We start from the raw sequence: 20,074 nt of genomic DNA on the forward strand, positions 1-20,074 counted from the left end.
TTAGGGGTGCTACTGGTCGTCTTACGTAATGCAGTGTAATTTTAGTTCAGTTAATGTTTTTAATAAACCTTCTGTTCAAATATCTTTTTAGTGTGACACACAGTAGCAGTTTTAGTATGTATCTTTTAATTTAAGTTCTAGTAATTGGTTGCTTGAGTTTTGCATTAGTCAATGCTTGTTGTTTATCAGCCCTTGTGTATGTCCTCGAGGATTGACTTTCAGATTGTGCGCTCAAACGAGAGAGGCTCGCGCAGGCTCTCGTGACTGTGCTTTGTTAAGGAAGTGAGGGCTCGCGCTGCTCTCGAGACTTTGTTTGGTCTATAAATAGACCTTCTTTCCAACGGTCGGCGCTTCGTCTCGTTGGATTTCCTGGTGAGCGCTTCTGTCTTAGTTCTGCAGGATCGCGTTGCGATCATTAAATTCACAGTTAAACCCCATTCTGAGCTGTGAGAAATCTTCAGCTGGTTTTCCCCGCCCCTCGACGAGCTTTCTGAAAAAGCTGCCGTCTCTCAGCTGTTCCCGCGGCTTCGCTGAAGCCGAGGCTCCGAGGAATCCCTTTGAAGTCAGCCGGAATCGAGTTTCGTCTTCCCTCTCCAGCCGGCGGTTCGAGTCTCCTGTCAACCAACCCACCACTGAAGGACAGTAAGATTTATTTCTTCAAGAGAAATATTGAGTTCAGGAGTTTAGCGCTAATTTCAGAACCTGAACTATAAATCTAATTAAAAGTATTACGCTGTTTAATAAGAGTCAAAAGGGTTCCTGAAAAGACTGAAAGAAGAAAACAAACCTTGGCCAAGTCAAGTTAAGACTTTGTTTATAACAACTGAGTGAAACTAAGACTCAGTTAAGAACAGAACGATAAGGGTCAAGGCACAGTTTAAAGAAAAACAAAAGCCTTGGCAAAGGCAAGGGTGAAATGTAAAAGTTTCATGTGAATCTTTATTTTGTAAATAGGAAATTGTAATAGCTAAGAAGAGAAAGTCTAATCTTCTTTTCCCTGAAGCTATCGGGTTAGAGACTTAAGTGCAGTAGTTTTTTAGGCGTAGTTGTGGTATTTCTTTTTCTATCATCCTACTGCAGATATTCATAGAACAGAAGAAACGCTGAAAATCTCAGGTATGAGTCTTGCATGATAGAAATTGGTCCAGTTCACTAAACTCATTAACTAACAAACACATTTATTAGAGAAGTTTTTACTGACGTATGTTTTTCATCCTAAAGAGTCTTAAGTAGAGGCTGAGCAGCGGAATACAAAAGAGTGTGAACAAGGGGCACTTAAACCAATGGTCAGTAGTAGAAATGTTTAAACATTTTCTGTGAAAGGAGGTAGTTAGGAGGTTATATTTATTGTTGTTTTTGAACTTCAGAGTTGCGTGAAAACAGAGAAGCGCATCCAATGAATTGGTCATCGCCCTGGAACACTGTCTAGAGAAACAACTGAAAGTACAACAGCAGAAGACAATGTTTATTTATCTGTTGTGAGTTTCTCTGTCCACTTCCCCTTTCCCTGAGGGAAAAGTTAATCCAGTCAGAGTAGAATTCCTGATTGTGTTGACTGATCCTTGGGGGAGTTGGGAGATTGCAACTACAAGAGGAAACGTCAGAAATGACTCTCAGGACTACTCAACAGTAGACGAAGCCACTATTCCCATTATTAAAATCGTTTCCTCTTGAGTCTGCAAACTCACCCTCATGGATGTTTCACAGTTGTCACAGTTAGTACAGAAAATGACAGTGGAGATGGAAAATTTGCGATTGGAGAATCAATCGCTTCGTCAGGAGTTGGATGAGACTAGAGCGGGGTTTTCTGTTTGGAGGGATCCCTCTAAGGAGAGAAAACCAGTTTTAGCGCCAACTAGATTTGGGACTGATGTCGGTCAGTCGCATACTTCAGGAGATCGGTCCGATAATCAGCCAGTTCAAGTCACAGTCGTTACCCCTACACCTGTCCCTTTGGCTAATCCAGAAAGGTTTTCTGGAGACAATAGTAGATTTGCTACCTTTCTTAGTCAGTGTCAATTGCATTTCATGTGTAAACCTCAAATTTTTTCTTCTGACACAGCTAAGGTAGCATTTATAATTTCTTATCTTGGGGGGGGTGGCTGCTAATTGGGCAATGCCTTTGGTTGATAATAATGACCCTTTGCTTCATAATCTGCAACATTTCAAACTAGCCATGTCTAACTTGTTTGCCAAGCACACTTTAATTCAGTCTTCTGATAATGAGTTATTGAGTCTTCGTCAAGGGACCAAGGATCTCATTTCTTATATTGCTACTTTCAATAGACTTTTGACTGAAACTCATTGGCCTGAGGAAAAGAGAATTTCTTTGTTTTATAGAGGTCTAAGGGATGATTTGAAAGATTCTCTTGCACACATAGTTAATTTGCCTGATGACTTTAAGGAATTTCAAGATTTAGTGGTTAAGCTTGATCACAGATTAGGTGAACGTAAAAATGAAAAAACAAGGAGTGATTTTAGAAATTCTCTGGTTAGAGTTGAGAAAAAAGAGTCTGAAGTTAAAAACGCTTTTGTTGAACCTGTTTTGTCGGGTGGGTTTAAAGGTCCTTTAACCTCTGAAGAAAAAGAACGGAGGCGTAAGGGCAATTTGTGTTTGTACTGTGGCAAGCCTGGGCATTTTGCTAAAGACTGTACTGTAAAACCTGTAAAAAAGAAAGTCTTAGCTATTGAAGCTCTTCCAACAAATCTGTCGGAAAACTAAAATTCTCGAGGAAAGCCGAGATCGTTTCCTTGAGTAAATCTTCTTCGAAGATCTCCAAATTTGTCACCAATGTAACTACACATATTCCCAAACATTTTACTATACGGATGGTCTTTATTTTAACTACTCTTCAAAGACATAGTATTCCTGTACTTTTGGACTCAGGGGCTACAGGAAATTTTTTCGATATTGAGTTTGCCCATAAATTGAATCTAAAATTTGTTGCCAAGGAGGAACCTGAGTCTGTGAGGGCTGTTGATGGTTCGGTTTTGTCTTCAGGAATGATTCAATTTAACACTGAACCATTGACTTTAGTGGCAGATAATGGTCATACTGAAAGGGTGGTTTTTGATCTTATTGATGCACCAAGCTTTGGTGTCATCTTAGGCATTCCTTGGTTGGAGTTACATAATCCAAAAATTGATTGGATTAAAAGAACTGTTACCTTAGAGTCTTCTTTTTGTAAGTTGCACTGTTATCAAGAAACCAAGGATCCGGTGATGCCTCTTTTTTGTGCTACTTTAAATTCTGAAGATAATAGGCTTCCAGTTGAGTATAGGAATTTTTCTAAGGTTTTTGATCCTGTTGAAGCAACTAAATTACCACCGCACAGAATTTTTGATTGCAGGATTGACTTAGTTCCTGGTGCTATTCTACCTTGTAGTCGGATTTACGCCTTAACTGAACCTGAAAATGTTTATTTAAGGAAGTATTTGGATGAACTTTTGGAGTTAGGTTTTATCCGTCATTCTACTTCTCCAGTTTCATCTCCTCTTTTCTTCGTTGCGAAGAAGTCTGGGGATTTGAGGGCTTGCATTGATTATAGAACAGTTAATAAGGCAACCATTAAAAATAGATATCCGTTACCTTTAATTCCTGTGCTTCTTAATCAAATTAAAGGCTCTAGTATTTACACCAAACTAGATCTTAGAGGAGCATATCATTTGATTAGAGTCAAAGAAGGTGATGAGTGGAAGTCCGCTTTTCGTACAAAATTCGGTCTTTTTGAGTATACAGTTATGCCGTTTGGTCTCTGCAATGCTCCGGCGGCTTTTCAATATTTTATCAATGAGGTCTTGCACGATCTGTTGGATGTCTGTTGCATAGTTTATATTGACGACATCTTAATTTATTCTAAAAATGTGGAAGAGCATGTACAACATGTGCAGTTGGTTCTACAAAGACTGAGGGATCATTCCTTGTATGCTAAGTTGGAAAAATGTGTCTTTAATTCCTCCCAAGTGGAATTTCTTGGCTATTGTTTGTCACCTGAGGGGATTCATATGGATCCTAAGAAAGTGGAAGCTATTTTAACCTGGCCAATTCCTGTTTCGATAAAAGATACTCAGAGAATTCTTGGATTTGCTAATTTTTATAGGCGATTCATTTCTAAATTTTCAGAAATTGTTACACCCATTACCGAGTTATTGAAAAAAGGGAAAGCTTTCTTTTGGACTGAGGAGGCTGATCAAGCGTTTTCTTTGTTGAAAAAGGCTTTTACCTCTGCTCCCATTTTGGTCCATCCTGATCCTGATAGGCCATTTTTTGTGGAGGCTGATGCTTCGCAGACAGCCATTGGTGGTGTGTTGCTTCAAAAGGATTCAAATACTGGTCATTTACATCCTATCGCCTTTTTCTCTAGGAAGTTACTCTTAGCTGAGCAGAATTATACGATTGCTGAGCGAGAACTGTTAGCCATTAAAGATGTTTTTCAGGAGTGGAGACATCATCTCTTGGGGGCTAAACATACTATCACCGTATATTCTGACCATAAAAATTTACAATTTTATTCCACTGTTAAGGCTTTTACTCCTAGACAGATGAGGTGGCTTCAATTCTTTAGTGAATTTGACTTTTTAATTATGTACCGGCCTGGAAATAAGCAGTTGTTATCTGACACACTCTCACGATTAGTTTGTGAGAAAGATTTAAATTCTGCTAAAGAACCACCTAGTATTTTGCCCTTGGAAAAGATAGCGGCTGAAATCCATTCTGAAAGTTTCTTAGACGCTGTTAAGAAAGAATTAAAAATCTTTAATGTTCATGAATGGTTGTCAAAAAAGGGGAATGCTATTAGAGATGGGTTTTTTTATCACAACGATAAGTTGTTTATTCCCACAAGAGATTTACAGGATATGGTTATGCAATGGAATCATGATTTGGCGATTGCTGCTCATCCAGGTATTAACAAAACCATGGATTTATGTCAGCGTCATTTCTGGTGGGAAAAAATGATTCCTATAATTCAGCAATTTGTAAAAGCTTGTCCAGTTTGCTCACGTCAAAAGGCCTTACATGTAGCTCCAATGGGTTTACTTCGTCCGATGACAATACCTCCTCAACCTTGGCATACAATCAGCCTAGATTTTATTACTGATCTCCCTAAGTCTAATGGTTATACTACGGTTCTTGTAGTTGTGGATTTGTTGTCTAAGATGGGACATTTTATTCCCTTACAAAAGATTCCATCTGCAGCAGAATTTAGTACTGTGTTTTTATCTAATATTGTAAAACTTCACGGTCTTCCTTCGAAGATTATTTCAGATAGAGGTCCTCAATTCATTTCAAAGTTCTGGTCACAACTCAGTAAACAATTAGGAATTGAGTTAGCTCTGTCCTCTTCTTTTCATCCACAGACTGATGGACAGACTGAAAGAGTTAACCAGCATGTTGAACAAGGTTTAAGATGTTTTTTGACAACTTCTTCTTGTCCTTGGGATGAGGTTTTGCCTTGGGCGGAATTTTCTTATAATAACACCACTCATTCAGCTTTGGGTTGTTCTCCTTTTTATTTTCTCACGGGTCAACATCCAAGATCTCTCCCTATACTCTTACCTGATGAACAATTATCCATGCCTGCAGTTACTGATAGGTTGACACATCAATTGGATATTCAAGAGAAGGCTAGGAAGCAATGGGTTAGAAGTAAGTTAACTATGAAAAGGACTGCTGATTTTCATCGTAAACCTTCTCCTATGTATGAGGAGGGTCAATTAGTGTGGTTATCTACTAGAAACATTCAGTTGGAGGGCCCTAGGAAGTTGAAACCTAGATATATTGGGCCTTTTCTAATTAAGAAAATTCTGAATCCTGTGTCTGTAAAATTAGTTTTGCCTGAAGAATATTCTATTCATCCTGTTTTTCATGTTTCTCTTTTGAAACCTTTTGAACCTTCTACTCGATCTGATAATCCACCTCCGCCTGTGATAATTGGTGATCATGTTGAGTACGAGGTTAAATCTATTCTAGATTCTAAGAGGATACGGGGTACCTTGTTTTATTTGGTTGATTGGAAGGGTTATGATCCTTCTGAGCGATCTTGGGAGCCTGAGAAGAATGTTCATGCCCCCAGACTTGTTAGGATTTTCCATGCCCTACATCCTGACAAACCTAGACCTGTAAGACGACCTTTGGGGGGAGGAACTGTTAGGGGTGCTACTGGTCGTCTTACGTAATGCAGTGTAATTTTAGTTCAGTTAATGTTTTTAATAAACCTTCTGTTCAAATATCTTTTTAGTGTGAGACACAGTAGCAGTTTTAGTATGTGTCTTTTAATTTAAGTTCTAGTAATTGGTTGCTTGAGTTTTGCATTAGTCAATGCTTGTTGTTTATCAGCCCTTGTGTATGTCCTCGAGGATTGACTTTCAGATTGTGCGCTCAAACGAGAGAGGCTCGCGCAGGCTCTCGTGACTGTGCTTTGTTAAGGAAGTGAGGTCTCGCGCTGCTCTCGAGACTTTGTTTGGTCTATAAATAGACCTTCTTTCCAACGGTCGGCGCTTCGTCTCGTTGGATTTCCTGGTGAGCGCTTCTGTCTTAGTTCTGCAGGATCGCGTTGCGATCATTAAATTCCCAGTTAAACCCCATTCTGAGCTGTGAGAAATCTTCAGCTGGTTTTCCCCGCCCCTCGATGAGCTTTCTGAAAAAGTTGCCGTCTCTCAGCTGTTCCCGCGGCTTCGCTGAAGCCGAGGCTCCGAGGAATCCCTTTGAAGTCAGCCGGAATCGAGTTTCGTCTTCCCTCTCCAGCCGGCGGTTCGAGTCTCCTGTCAACCAACCCACCACTGAAGGACAGTAAGATTTATTTCTTCAAGAGAAATATTGAGTTGAGGAGTTTAGCGCTAATTTCAGAACCTGAACTATAAATCTAATTAAAAGTATTACGCTGTTTAATAAGAGTCAAAAGGGTTCCTGAAAAGACTGAAAGAAGAAAACAAACCTTGGCCAAGTCAAGTTAAGACTTTGTTTATAACAACTGAGTGAAACTAAGACTCAGTTAAGAACAGAACGATAAGGGTCAAGGCACAGTTTAAAGAAAAACAAAAGCCTTGGCAAAGGCAAGGGTGAAATGTAAAAGTTTCATGTGAATCTTTATTTTGTAAATAGGAAATTGTAATAGCTAAGAAGAGAAAGTCTAATCTTCTTTTCCCTGAAGCTATCGTGTTAGAGACTTAAGTGCAGTATTTTTTTAGGCGTAGTTGTGGTATTTCTTTTTCTATCATCCTACTGCAGATATTCATAGAACAGAAGAAACGCTGAAAATCTCAGGTATGAGTCTTGCATGATAGAAATTGGTCCAGTTCACTAAACTCATTAACTAACTAACACATTTATTAGAGAAGTTTTTACTGACGTATGTTTTTCATCCTAAAGAGTCTTAAGTAGAGGCTGAGCAGCGGAATACAAAAGAGTGTGAACAAGGGGCACTTAAACCAATGGTCAGTAGTAGAAATGTTTAAACATTTTCTGTGAAAGGAGGTAGTTAGGAGGTTATATTTATTGTTGTTTTTGAACTTCAGAGTTGCGTGAAAACAGAGAAGCGCATCCAATGAATTTGTCATCGCCCTGGAACACTGTCTAGAGAAACAACTGAAAGTACAACAGCAGAAGACAATGTTTATTTATCTGTTGTGAGTTTCTCTGTCCACTTCCCCTTTCCCTGAGGGAAAAGTTAATCCAGTCAGAGTAGAATTCCTGATTGTGTTGCCTGATCCTTGGGGGAGTTGGGAGATTGCAACTACAAGAGGAAACGTCAGGAGTGACTCTCAGGACTACTCAACAATATGATTCGGGATGAGACATGCACGGTGCAAAGACTGAGGAATTCGTAACATTCAAAGAGGCCGGGGAGAGCTTTGGGGTCATTGCTGAGTGATGCTTGCAATTTGCATAGCTTGCGTGCATGGCCAAGAGCGATCTGGAGAGACTTCCCAAACTTATCGTTGGTGTCCCAGACACTCGAGGTTTTACTGGAGAGTGGCTAGGGAAGATGACTGATCGCCAGGCTGTATCAGGCACTGGCCGCAGACCGGCTGATACCAATAAATAAAGCACGACAGGCGTGAAACATAGATTTGGGGAACTTAAATTAAAATTCATTCACTTCCACTTCCTACACTGGACATATATGACTTCTGACACAAAATGTATCACAATAGATCGCTGTTGCTCAAGTGCAATGAGCAAGGCGCCACATTCATTAATATGACATGGACGTGCAGGATGTTAAAGGGATACTGGGAGGAAGTGGTTAGGAGACTGGAATGAGTGACTGGAGTGGGCATCCAACTGTCGGTCCGGCACTGTTTGTTGGGCGCAACACCTAACCCGAAAGAGAGTTTTATGCAATACCGGTTTGCAAAGCCGAGCTTTCTGCTGGCAAAGTATTGTATTGCGATGCAAGTATTGGACTGCAACACCTAACCCGAAAGAGAGTTCAATGCAATACCGGTTTGCAAAGCCGAGCTTTCTGCTGGCAAAGCATCGTATTGCAATGCCAGTATTGGACCTACAGCAGACAGATGGCTTCGGAACATGCTGGAGTGGGCACTGACAGAGAAGATCCGCCTCATACAGATATGGATGGATGAGATGGTTGAGGAAGACCTCAGGGCCTAGGGGGATATGCTCCACTGCCTGGCTGGCACTGTGGGTTCATCAGAGGATGATCAATCCTCAGAAGTGGACAGGCAGTAGAAAAGAGGGTCCCCATTGAGGGATATTAGACCACATAATTGCATCCTGCGGTGACAAGGGGAGTGGGGACTGGGATGGAAAGATGGTGTTCCCCGGCATCACCCCGGTATTGGTTCAATTCACCTACTGAGTGGGTGGTCCTAAAGTGTGTATGGGGGAGTTAATTGTCTGGTTTTACCTTGTGTTGCAAATTGTTAACATGAGCTTGACAATACACATACCAGGAACTGAGGTGGAAAACGATTGGCTCATATAAAGTGCAGATGACTGGAGTGGACAGTTACAGGAACAGGATAAACTGGGATGACCTGCCTACTAGAATCGTAATTTAACATCCTGTTGCTGGAAGTGCTGGGCTGACACACTGTGGGTTGCGCAGGATGGTCATTGATGATTGTCAAAGGTTTCTATCCTGTGGTTTAACTCGCAACTGTACTGCATGTGTTCTAACTCCTAATAGTCTATGTATAACTGTTGATTTTACTCATATGTTTGAAAACTCTTTTTTTTTTATTTAATTTTTTTATTGATTTTATTTCAGCAAACAATCAGACATTATACAGAAAATAAGACAAGACTGTCCTATACCGGACACGAAGTACAAATTGGACTTAGAGTAAAAAAAAAGAGAGTAGAAACATGTACAAATACAATAAATGAATTCATTTAGCCCTTATGTTTTATAGAGATTGGTAAATAATTAAATTATATCCATTTCTGAATAGGTGCCCAGATTTTTGACCCGAGTCTCTGCTTTACAATACTCTTTGTTCTATAAATTGCGATTTGAAATTGATATATAGATAAGATTTTGGCTTGCCATTGACTAAAAACAGGAGACTCGGGATCAAGCCAGTGTGAAGTAATACAAAAACGAAAAGCTGCCATACAGATGAATAAGAAAACTTCTTCCCCTAGTGTCCTAATTCCTATTTGATTAGTTTCTAAACCTAGGATAACCATTTCCGTATTTAATTTGACCGAAACCCCCAAACTGTTATTAATAAAGAATTCGATATCTGTGATAAATTGAAAGAGTTTAGGACATTTGAAGAACATGTGACTAGAGTCGGCAGCTATTTCATTACATCTGTTACATTTATCACCATGGCTTCCTCTCGATTTAGCCAACCTCGCAGGTGAATAATACAAATCATAAATGGCCATAAAATGTTGGCTCTGCAATGAGCCATTAAACAATATTTTGGTTGATAATTTGATCGTTCTTGCTATGTCAACCTTAACAATTCCGAGTTTCCTTTGCCATTTAATTTCAATTAATTTGAGGTCATCATCCATTTGATTTATTACTAACTGATAAATTGAGCCAATTCTCCCCCCTTTCCTTAATGCTTCCAAAACATAATTTTTATTCATACAGACATTATTAAGTAAACCTTTTGTTTCTAGGAAGTTCCGGAGTTGGAGATATTTAAAAAAATCGTTTCTTGGCAGATTATATTTGACTTGTAAGCTAGAAAACAAACACAGTTGATTATCGTTATAGAGATCTCCCAAGATGTGAGCACCTGCAGCATACCATCTTTTTGTGATTGGGTCATCAAAAATCTCGGGCAGTACCCTACTCTTCAAAATTGGAGTGTAATAGCTAATATCTTTAAGATTAGTGATTTTCTTTTTGAACTGCTGCCAAATTGAGGCAGCCGCTGCTATGATTTTAAATTTAGTTTTTTATAATAACTAATTTCCAAGATTTTAATCAATGATTGAGGAACTTACTCTCCCAATAGTATCTCATAGATTGACGGGTATATCGCTTGTTCGATGGTGATCCCTGGAAAAATTAATATACCCATATATTTTAATAGAATAAGCCAATAAGAATAAGCCAATAATACAATCGAAAATTCGGGACCCCCCCAATCACCTTTCATCCTTGGGAGAGAGCATCGACTAATAGCACGTCTAGTCTAGTGATAGCTCCATAAGAATCTGGATGCCATTCTATCCATTTGAGAAAAATAAGATGTCAACAACAATAAAGGGATTGTTCGAAATAAATATAAAAATTTTGGAAAAATTAACATCTTCAAAATATTCGCCCGACCATAAAGAGAAAAGTGTAGGTTATTGAGCCTTTCCAACGTAGTATTTGAAGATTTTATAACAGGTTCGATATTTAAACGAACAATTTCCTCGACTTTAGATGATATTGTGATCCCCAAATATTGAGCCTCCGAAACAAATACCATATCTTTGGGGCGGCCATTTTCGGAATGGATGATCTGTGTTTTTGCTATATTTAGCTTGTAACCTGATAGCTCACCGAACTCTTCTGCCAAAGATATTTTCTTCGGTAAGGCATTTTTAATATCTGGTGTAGTGATGGCGACATCGTCCGCGTAGGCGAATATTTTAAAATTGTTTCCTCTAATCGTTACTGGAGTGATTCCTTCCTCGGTTGCCAATTTACGAAGATAGGGTTCAAGATACATGGCAAACAATAGGGGGGAGCAGGGGCAACCCTGCCTAGTCCCCCTTGTTATCTCGAAAGGTTCAGATGCTGTATCAGTGATCCTAATAGCAGCTTTTGGTTGATGATAGAGAGCCTTAATAGCATTCAAAATTTCCTCAGGGAGTCCCATCCAAGTCATGACAGCTCATAAGAACCTACCAGTGACCCTGTCGAAAGCTTTTTCAGCGTCCAACAGGGCCACTGCTAGAGGAGATTCAGATGCTTGTGCCCAGTCTAACAAGGTTATTATCTTTTTAATATGATCTGTAGTGTCTCGTTTCGCTACAAAGCCATGCTGCCTTCTAGATACAAGAAGCGGCATCAGATTATTAAGTCTATTAGCTAAAATTTTAGAGAAAATGTTGCTATCAAAGGATAATAGAGATACAGGCCTGTAAGACCCCATTTCTTCACTGGGCTTCCCCTTCTTTTTTAAAATAACTATAGTTGCTAGTGACCATGACTCTGGAAGGGTACCAGAAAATGCCAACTGAAACAATTTTATGAGTTCTAATTTTAACACTCCCTTAAATGTTCGGTAAAATTCCAATGGTATGTTATCAGGACCTGCTGCCTTACCAAATGCCAGTCCCATTATTGCAGGAACTGAGGTGGAAAACGATTGGCTCATATAAAGTGCAGATGACTAGAGTGGACAGTTACAGGAACAGGATAAACTGAGATGACCTGCCTACTAGAATCGTAATTTAACGTCCTGTTGATGGAAGTGCTGGGCTGACACCCTGTGGGTTGCGCAGGATGGTCATTGATGATTGTCAAAGGTTTCTATCCTGTGGTTTAACTCGCAACTGTACTGCATGTGTTCTAACTACTAATAGTCTATGTATAACTGTTGATTTTACTCATATGTTTGAAAACTGAATAAAAATAGTTTGATAAAATATATATTTATACATTATTTATAAAAAGTATTAATTTAACAAAATACATGTAACATGTTTACAATATTCATTTGCACATCATTAAAATAATTATGTTACATTTTCCCTAAAATATCCACATTTAAAAAATCTCCCCACACTTATCCCTTAAAAACCCAATATCTTGGTCTTAAAAATATTATAAATACATGATTTTTAGACATTAATAGAACTAAAAAGATACATTTCAACAATTTCATAATGAATACATTATCTTATTAAAAATGCAAATAACTTTAAGTCAAAAAGGAAGATCTTCCTGAAGTCATTCTGAAGTCATACGATAACTCTTTGTAAACATGGAGAAGGGTATTGTGCCACTGTAGCGTCGAAAAAAGTGGCTATCCTGTGGTGCAATGCTATTGTAAATATGCCCCTTTGTATTCAAAAGAAGCCTTTTAAATTGTGATACTCCCTCATATTCAGCAGACATTACCTTCATTTGTGTATAAGACATCTGACTTTTTTCTAATATTGAGATCTGTGGGAGAAGACTAAACAAAACACAGGTTGAAATACAATGGATCAAAATTACTTTTAAATTCAATTTTATGCAACCGAAGCACATACCTGGTACCATAAAATAGAATAGTAAAAGTAGGCAAGAAATGGTCAATGAAATCCGATACTTCGTTGTTTGCTCCTAGATTAGCAAAAAGGGTGCTGCCTTCAAAATGCAACAAGACCATAAGCTTCCAACAGTCAGTACAGTTTGTTTATGGCGTGTGGTCACAGGCGCATGGGTAATATTAGGTCATTAGCCATGTTGGAGGTGGAGAAAGAAAATTTCCATTTCTGAACTGTGGTAGAGAAAGAAATAGATTCAGAAGATCAATCCCATTGTTATGTGTAGTCAAAGATGGTCAGTCTGCAAAGCGTACTATTTCAGTTTTTATTCTGCTCAACAGAAGAGGAAAGAGCAGCTTCCTAGCTGTGCTCTACATGGTCCCAATTTTTAGATAGGATACGGTCTTCAAAGACTGTGTTCAATTAGTTAAGATACTGCTCTCGCGACAAGTATCTGGTGCCTAAAAAGATCCTACACCCAAATTGTAAAATGGGGCTGCATATCTAAAGAGTGTAAGTGCTGCACAAGTGCAAGGTAATGCTTGGAGCAGTATGTGCCATCTACTGTCACCAGACTTCATGTTGGAGCCCATTCCCTGGGACCAGTGCAGACCTGCTCATTTGGAGACAGTTAGGAATGGAAAGGCAATACAAAACAGCAAAAATATATTCCTTTTGTGCTTATTGGATATGCTATGGGACCACATGTGCCAAAATGTTTTATGGTAATTAAGACATTTGAACTATCTTATTAAATAATAATAATAATAATAATAGGGGCATTTGTAGAGCGCTGAGTTACGCACACCGGCGTGTCCCCGCGCTGACAATGGGAGAGGCGGATAACAGGGAAATTTAGCTACCAACCTTTCCTTCATCAAGGACAGCAGTTCCATCATGAGCCTTAGTAACACCTCTGCCACTTTTATTTTGGTAAAGATGTATCTCACTCAAACCAAATAGGAGAAAGCTTGCACTGTCCCAAGCATGCTTGGCCTTTTCCAACAGCTTGGGCAGTCCCTTCTTCGGGATAAGGTCATTTCTGTATCAGGAAGGATCAGTGGAATCTTTTTTCATATCCTGCTCATCAGCCTGCACATAGCCACACGAAGTATTAACATACACGCCATAATATTATTATAAACACAATGTAAAAATAGAAAGTGGTAGTCTGTGGGTAGTAATCTGACACTTAGGCTGAGCGCACCTAACAGTGACAAAAATTATGTTTTTAAGTCCTTTAAAATAAAGAAGCTATGTCTGAAATATATCCACAATAATACTTTCAGATTGTAACAAAGAATAATATACCAAAGGAGAAAAACATTAAGCAAGTCACCCTTTATATTGCACATGATCCATTCAATTTTTTCATGATGTTGCTGATTTTCTGTAGGATGTTTGACTTTGTCAGCGCAGACTGTTGCCTGCAAATGATTTATAGCCATCTCCTTTTAGCATGTGCCATATAACTGAGATATAATGGCAACAAATAATTTCAAGTGAGCAGATTTGGTGATACACAAGCATTTCTTTGGGCTATATAGGTGGAGGATGGAGAAACGTGTTATTGAATTAGTTGCTAACTATGTGGTCAATATAGAATATCCTTTAATTACCTTTTAAGCAGTCAAACTCAGATTGTACATTTCTCACTTTTGCTCGTAAAAGTATACACTCCTCTTTTGTACAGGCAGAGATGCAATCAGAGGACCAGGTGTTCCCTCCATTAATGATTGACAAGTCATACATCGTTTCATTAGGGAGCAAGTGTCTTTATCCCAATGTGAAATATGAACTTCCTTAAGTTATTAAATGATCATAGTCTTCCCTGAAAAAACAAGAGAAACCAGTGAGCATAAAACCACTACAATGCAACTGTTAATAATATACATTTTCCATTTGTTCATTCATATTTTTAAAAGTTATGTTAAAAGTGCTTTGAAGTCGAGAAAATTAATGAATTACATTTATTCTGTATTGCACGAAAGGAGTAAGTCCTAACAAAGGATGCCTTGGTCACCATGCAAAGTAGAATAGGCATGCAAGTTTATTCTGTGTAATTCCGTGTAATTGATGCACATATAAATCGCAGTTTATGTGATGGGCGCCACTCTTATTGCTTGCAAACTGGTTTTGAAGGTGAAAAGGATGGTGCCCATTAGTGATCATAGCAGCAGCATAAACTTCACTGTAGGGCAGGTCATTTGATGACGAACGTAGCCATAGCTGGATGTTGAAACACTGAGGAGCATATTCACAAACTTGAATTTTGGATTGTTTTGAAGTCCTACAAAATGCTAATAACAAACCAATGTGCAGTGTTTATGTCTCTCCTATCTTTTTCTGTGCAGAGAACTCCTCCTCCCCCCTCCAAACGCCCTCCTTTGGCTGCAGACTCTCCACACGCATAAGTATACATATTAGTAGTAAATGTGTGAGGGACAGGGGAGTGACTGGAAAATGAGAAATACTACTGCGGAGGAGGTTGGAAGGACTAAGGAGGGGATAAGGATGGGGTTCATGCAGGGATGTGTAACCACCATTTTGGCTATGTAGGCACCCTACTGGATGTGAACACGGGCCGGGGCACTGAGACACAAGGTCACTTGTAGCTGCACTTGCTCCTCTTACCAACATTAGGGATGCAGGTAAAGGCAAGTCCTGGCACTTCTGACCTATCAAAATGCCTACTCCTGGGGAGAAAGATAAAAGCTGGCCTGGTTCCCAATATACAACATAGAAAACTGGTCTTATTGGGATTGCCACTGGAACAGTATTTTACTAGCACCTCCAGTATTTTAGCTTCAAATGCAGTGCCAATAATAATGTAAGTATTGTTAATAATTGACTGGTATTTCTGTCCTATCTTTACAGCACTTTTTACATTCAGCTTTGGAGGCTTGAGGATTAAAAAACAATTACATGTATTTGCATATTAAGTTTATAATAAATAAAAAACGACATCACCTATAGTTGGCAATGCATACCATTTATTTTTATTTATAACGTTTTATATTGTGCGGACTTGACCCTAGTAGGGTATCCGAGCACTTTACAATTGGTTACGCAAGAAAACATGAGAACTAAGCAACACAAACACTCTCAATATCATTTGCAAATCGGGAGGAGGTTAGTGAGTTATACACCTGAGAGAGCACGAGTTTGAAAAAAATGTATAAGTACGCCATATTTACAAGCACGTAGTTAGTTTAAACATGTTTTGCACACGAGTATTTTATATCCAGGAGTGAAATATACAGAGTGGTTTATATTCAGTAGTGAAACGTATAGAATGTTAAGTAGAGTAACTATAATTATAACGGTGTGAGATTAAATGTAGAAATGTTGGAATATATGTGAAAACCTCATGTTCTCATGTTAAAAAGAGTCATGTCCAAATTAAATGTAACTTTGAAAATCCAGTATTTTGTGTAGGCCTTAGGGCAATTCACAGCAAACCTGAACGTGCTGCTAGATTAATGTGAGATAAAGTTGACATGGTTCTTTCAAAATGTAATATTGAACTTAGGGTTAAAAGTATATGCTTTATAGATGTGTTATTTTAGAAACGTATGCTAGTTAAGAATGTTTGCTGTTTAAATCAAGTTAACGTTTTAAGAGTGCAGGAACCTGCTGCATGTAAATCAAGTAGGCCAGAACAGATAATGTCATGTAGTTTAAATCGTCATGTGCTCGTTAGAGGAGAGGTCGTGAGGTGTCCAGTATGGAGCTCTGAGAGTGTTTTATGGCCTAAGATATGGGGAAGTCTGGAATTTGAGGCCCACTGCAGGACGAGCTGTATGCAGGTGCGAGGGTCCTAATCAGCTCGAATGAAAGGGACTTTGTTCAGTGGCGCCTTGCGCAGGCCTGTAGGAGTTTCCAGGAATTTCAGGGGGTATCAGCGCACGGAAGAAGGAGCCTGGGAACCAAGGTCAACTATAACGAGGGTCTTCAAGAGTACCATCATGGAGTTTACCGCGCAAAGATGTACCACGTGAGGGGCGTCCCAAGGGGCGTTTCTATTGGAAATGTGATTTGGTATTAGGGAAAGTGACCCGGGAGGAGAACAGAGCAGATGATTTTGGGAGCCTAAGGAAGCGGATGGGTAGGCAGATAGGCTGATCAGGAGAGACCCATTATCAGAGAAGAGACAAAGAGAAGTGCGTGATCTTCTTAGGAAGTCACCACGGCTGACACCTAGAGGGTTAAGATCTTGCTAAGTAGGGATGTCACTTAGTGTAGTGTAGGGACAGACTAACCTTAATTTTTCTTTCTGTAATGACTTTGAGGTTGCAACTTGTATTCATTTTGGCAACGCTCATGTTATTAGAAGTTGTACTCATTATTTTGTTCTTCAGACTCAGACTATTCAAAAAGTTCATGTTCATAGTGATACCGATTTATCTTCTTAATCTCATTTTGAGAAGTTTGTATCTTCAGTTATCTTTGACTTTATATTAAATCTTTAAAACTTAATTTTGGTCAGTGGTCATTTAGAGTGGTGTAAGTTCTTAAATTGATTGTTTTATTGCGAGATTACCTTTTACTCAAGACAGGTACCAACGATTCAGTCGACAGGAAATGGGATTTGGTAAGATAATTAGTAACCAGTAATCCCGCGTTAGCAGTTGGTAGCAGAGTGAGGATGGTTATCTTCTTGAGGAAGGTAATCTAGAGAGGTTAGTTTACCCCAAGGCCCGAGACGCCGAGAGACGAGCAGCGGAAGAATCGTGTGCCGAAAGGTGCAGACGGTGCGAGAAAAGCAGCAGTATCGGAGAGTGAGTATAAAAAGGGTCATGCGTGAACAGATTGCGGTGTTTTGTGTTGTATTTGTATTGTAATGTCTTGCGGAGTTGAATGCCTGTAGTGTGAATGAGAGAAGGTTGTGAGCGCGCGCAACCTGGTAAACTGGTAACCTGGTAAACGGGTGAACTGGTGAAATCTTAAGTTCAGGCCAGAGCTTAAGTGGTTTTGGGTGTATCGAACATCCAGGGTAGTTGTCGACCATAGTACGGAGGTCACGAGGTACCATTGACCGCCGTGGATCCAAGATAGGGGGAGTGTAAGAGTGAATGTATGAGTAACGGACGCTGGTCGAAAGTTACTGCGCGTGAGTAACCTATCGGAGAAGGCGATTGTCTGGAAGTAAACGGAAAGACATTTCGCCAAGTTAGGGTGACAACTACAGAAAGACTGTGGGCGTACAGTCAAGAAAGGTGATCGCTTGGACGGAAGTAATCATTTTTCAGAGTATGAATGGGATGCGTGCATGACCGAGGAGACGAGCTGAGAAAGGAGGGGAACTGCTGCGAAGGGGGACGGGTGACGTCGGCTAGAGCCGCGCTGTGATTGAGCGGTTGGTGTGACGTTAGCTAGAGCCGCGCTCTGGTTGGGCGGCTACAGTGACGTCGGAGGAAAGTCGCGTACGGATAGGCCAGTTAGTGAGAACGGGGCTGAGATTGGTGGAATATCATCAGGAAGTAAACAAACGCGGAGAAAAGAGAAATCATGAAGTGTTTTAAGTGTTTGAAAGGGATTTTTAAACGAAAACGAAGTGAACATTATTACGGGGAAGAGGCTCCCCCGGAGGGTACGCCAGCTCATTATATGGCAACGAATGTTGGGCTGCATACGATATTGTGGATTGGGGCTTGGAATAAGCTTACGGAAGGGAATGAGGAAATGCAGTTCCCGAAGTACGGGACGTTTAAGTTAGAGGTGTTACATCGGCTGAAAGCAACCATGTCCTCATTGAAACCCTCACCTAGACCAACACAGTTTGAGGCTCTTAATGCATGGATTAAGGCTGCACACGACCGAAATTTGAACAGGCGTCAACAAAGGCTGACGCGATCGGTAAGGGCAGTGCGAGATTCCAAATGGGATGAGGAGGAAAAGCGTTGGAGGGTACAGACTATTGAGGTGGAGAAAATGTATCCGATGAGGGAGGTGTCAGGAGGAGGAAACCTCATGGAAGAAGACGAGGAAAGCGAGTCGGAGGACAATCTGATAAACAGATTGTTAATGGATAGACCACCTCCGAGAGTGGAGTTAATAGAAGATAGAGGGCTCGCAAGGGAAGATGGGAATGAGATAGAGGGATATACACCACTCCCTATATCGGAATGGACACCTAGCAAAGGCGGAGAAACACCTCCAAACAACACTGTACAGAGTGTAGTGGGAAGGTTTGTGGTGCAGAAAACGCCAACCACAGAAAGGGTTGAGTCTGTGGGATTGCCAGACGCTCTTCAAGTGCCTGTTACCATAGGACCCATAGTTTCGATCTATAATTCTGAGAGAGATAGAGGGGAACAACAAAGGCAATTGGATAGAGAAAGGATCGAGATGGAAAGGAGGAATAATGTGACGAATGCATGGAAACAATTACCAGGTTCGGTAACGTGGAACACCCCATTAGACACAACTGTCGGTCCCAATTCAGAACAGGGAGGTCCGAGAGGACCAATGGATCTAAGGGGACCGCGGCCAAGATCTTTTTCAGAGTTAAGAGCTGATTTGAGGGAATGGGACGGGTCCATAGTATCTCCGAGTAACAGGACAAGAACGGAACCAGAGTGGGAAAGCAGGGGTAACGGGACAGTATCTCATTGTGGGGCCAGCGAGAGTAGTCAGGGCCGGGAAGGCCAAAGTCAAGAGAATAGAGGGGATGCATGTCCTACAAATCAGAGAGAACAGCCGGAACAAAATAATAAGATTGTAGAATGCGAGGAAATGTCCCGTCTCTGGGGGAAAGGAGGAGATGAGGCGGTACGGGCTTTTCAGAATAGGTTTAGGTGCCTTCACCATACACTCGGGGAAGATGTCCAACATTGGAGGAAGGAGAATAGTGACAGGTCCCGTCATGCTTCAAGTAATCAAGAATCACAGGGAAGTAGGGAAAAAAGAGGGAGAAATGGAACCTCTTACCCTGCATCCCGTGAAACTAGCCCGGAGGGGGAGAGAGGGGCTATGAGGCATGAAGGAGTGTTTCACCACCCACCCCGAGAAGACGGAAAGGCATGGGATCTAGAGAGATGGGAACAGGGGAGGACTCCTTATAATTCACCCATACCTAAACGTAGACCTCGGAGCTGGGATGGGAGAGATGCGGATGGAGGAGCTAAATTGAGTGTCTTGAAAGCTGAAATTAAGGCAAAAAGGCTTGATGTTACCAGTTTAAAATCAGATGTTGATGAGATAATAGATGGAACATTGCCTTTGGAAAGGATAGAGTTGTACGAACAGGATGAGTTATTGTTCATGGCAAAGGATATTACTAGGAAAGCTAGAGCGTTTCATGAAAAACTGACTGATTTGGCAGACAAGTATGCCGTGGATTTGTCTAGGACAAGGGCATTACAGAGTAACCACAGATTACAGTACGCAGACCAA

This window comes from Lissotriton helveticus, chromosome 9 (assembly GCF_964261635.1).
Source record: "Lissotriton helveticus chromosome 9, aLisHel1.1, whole genome shotgun sequence".
In the NCBI taxonomy this organism is placed as follows: Eukaryota; Metazoa; Chordata; class Amphibia; order Caudata; family Salamandridae; genus Lissotriton; species Lissotriton helveticus.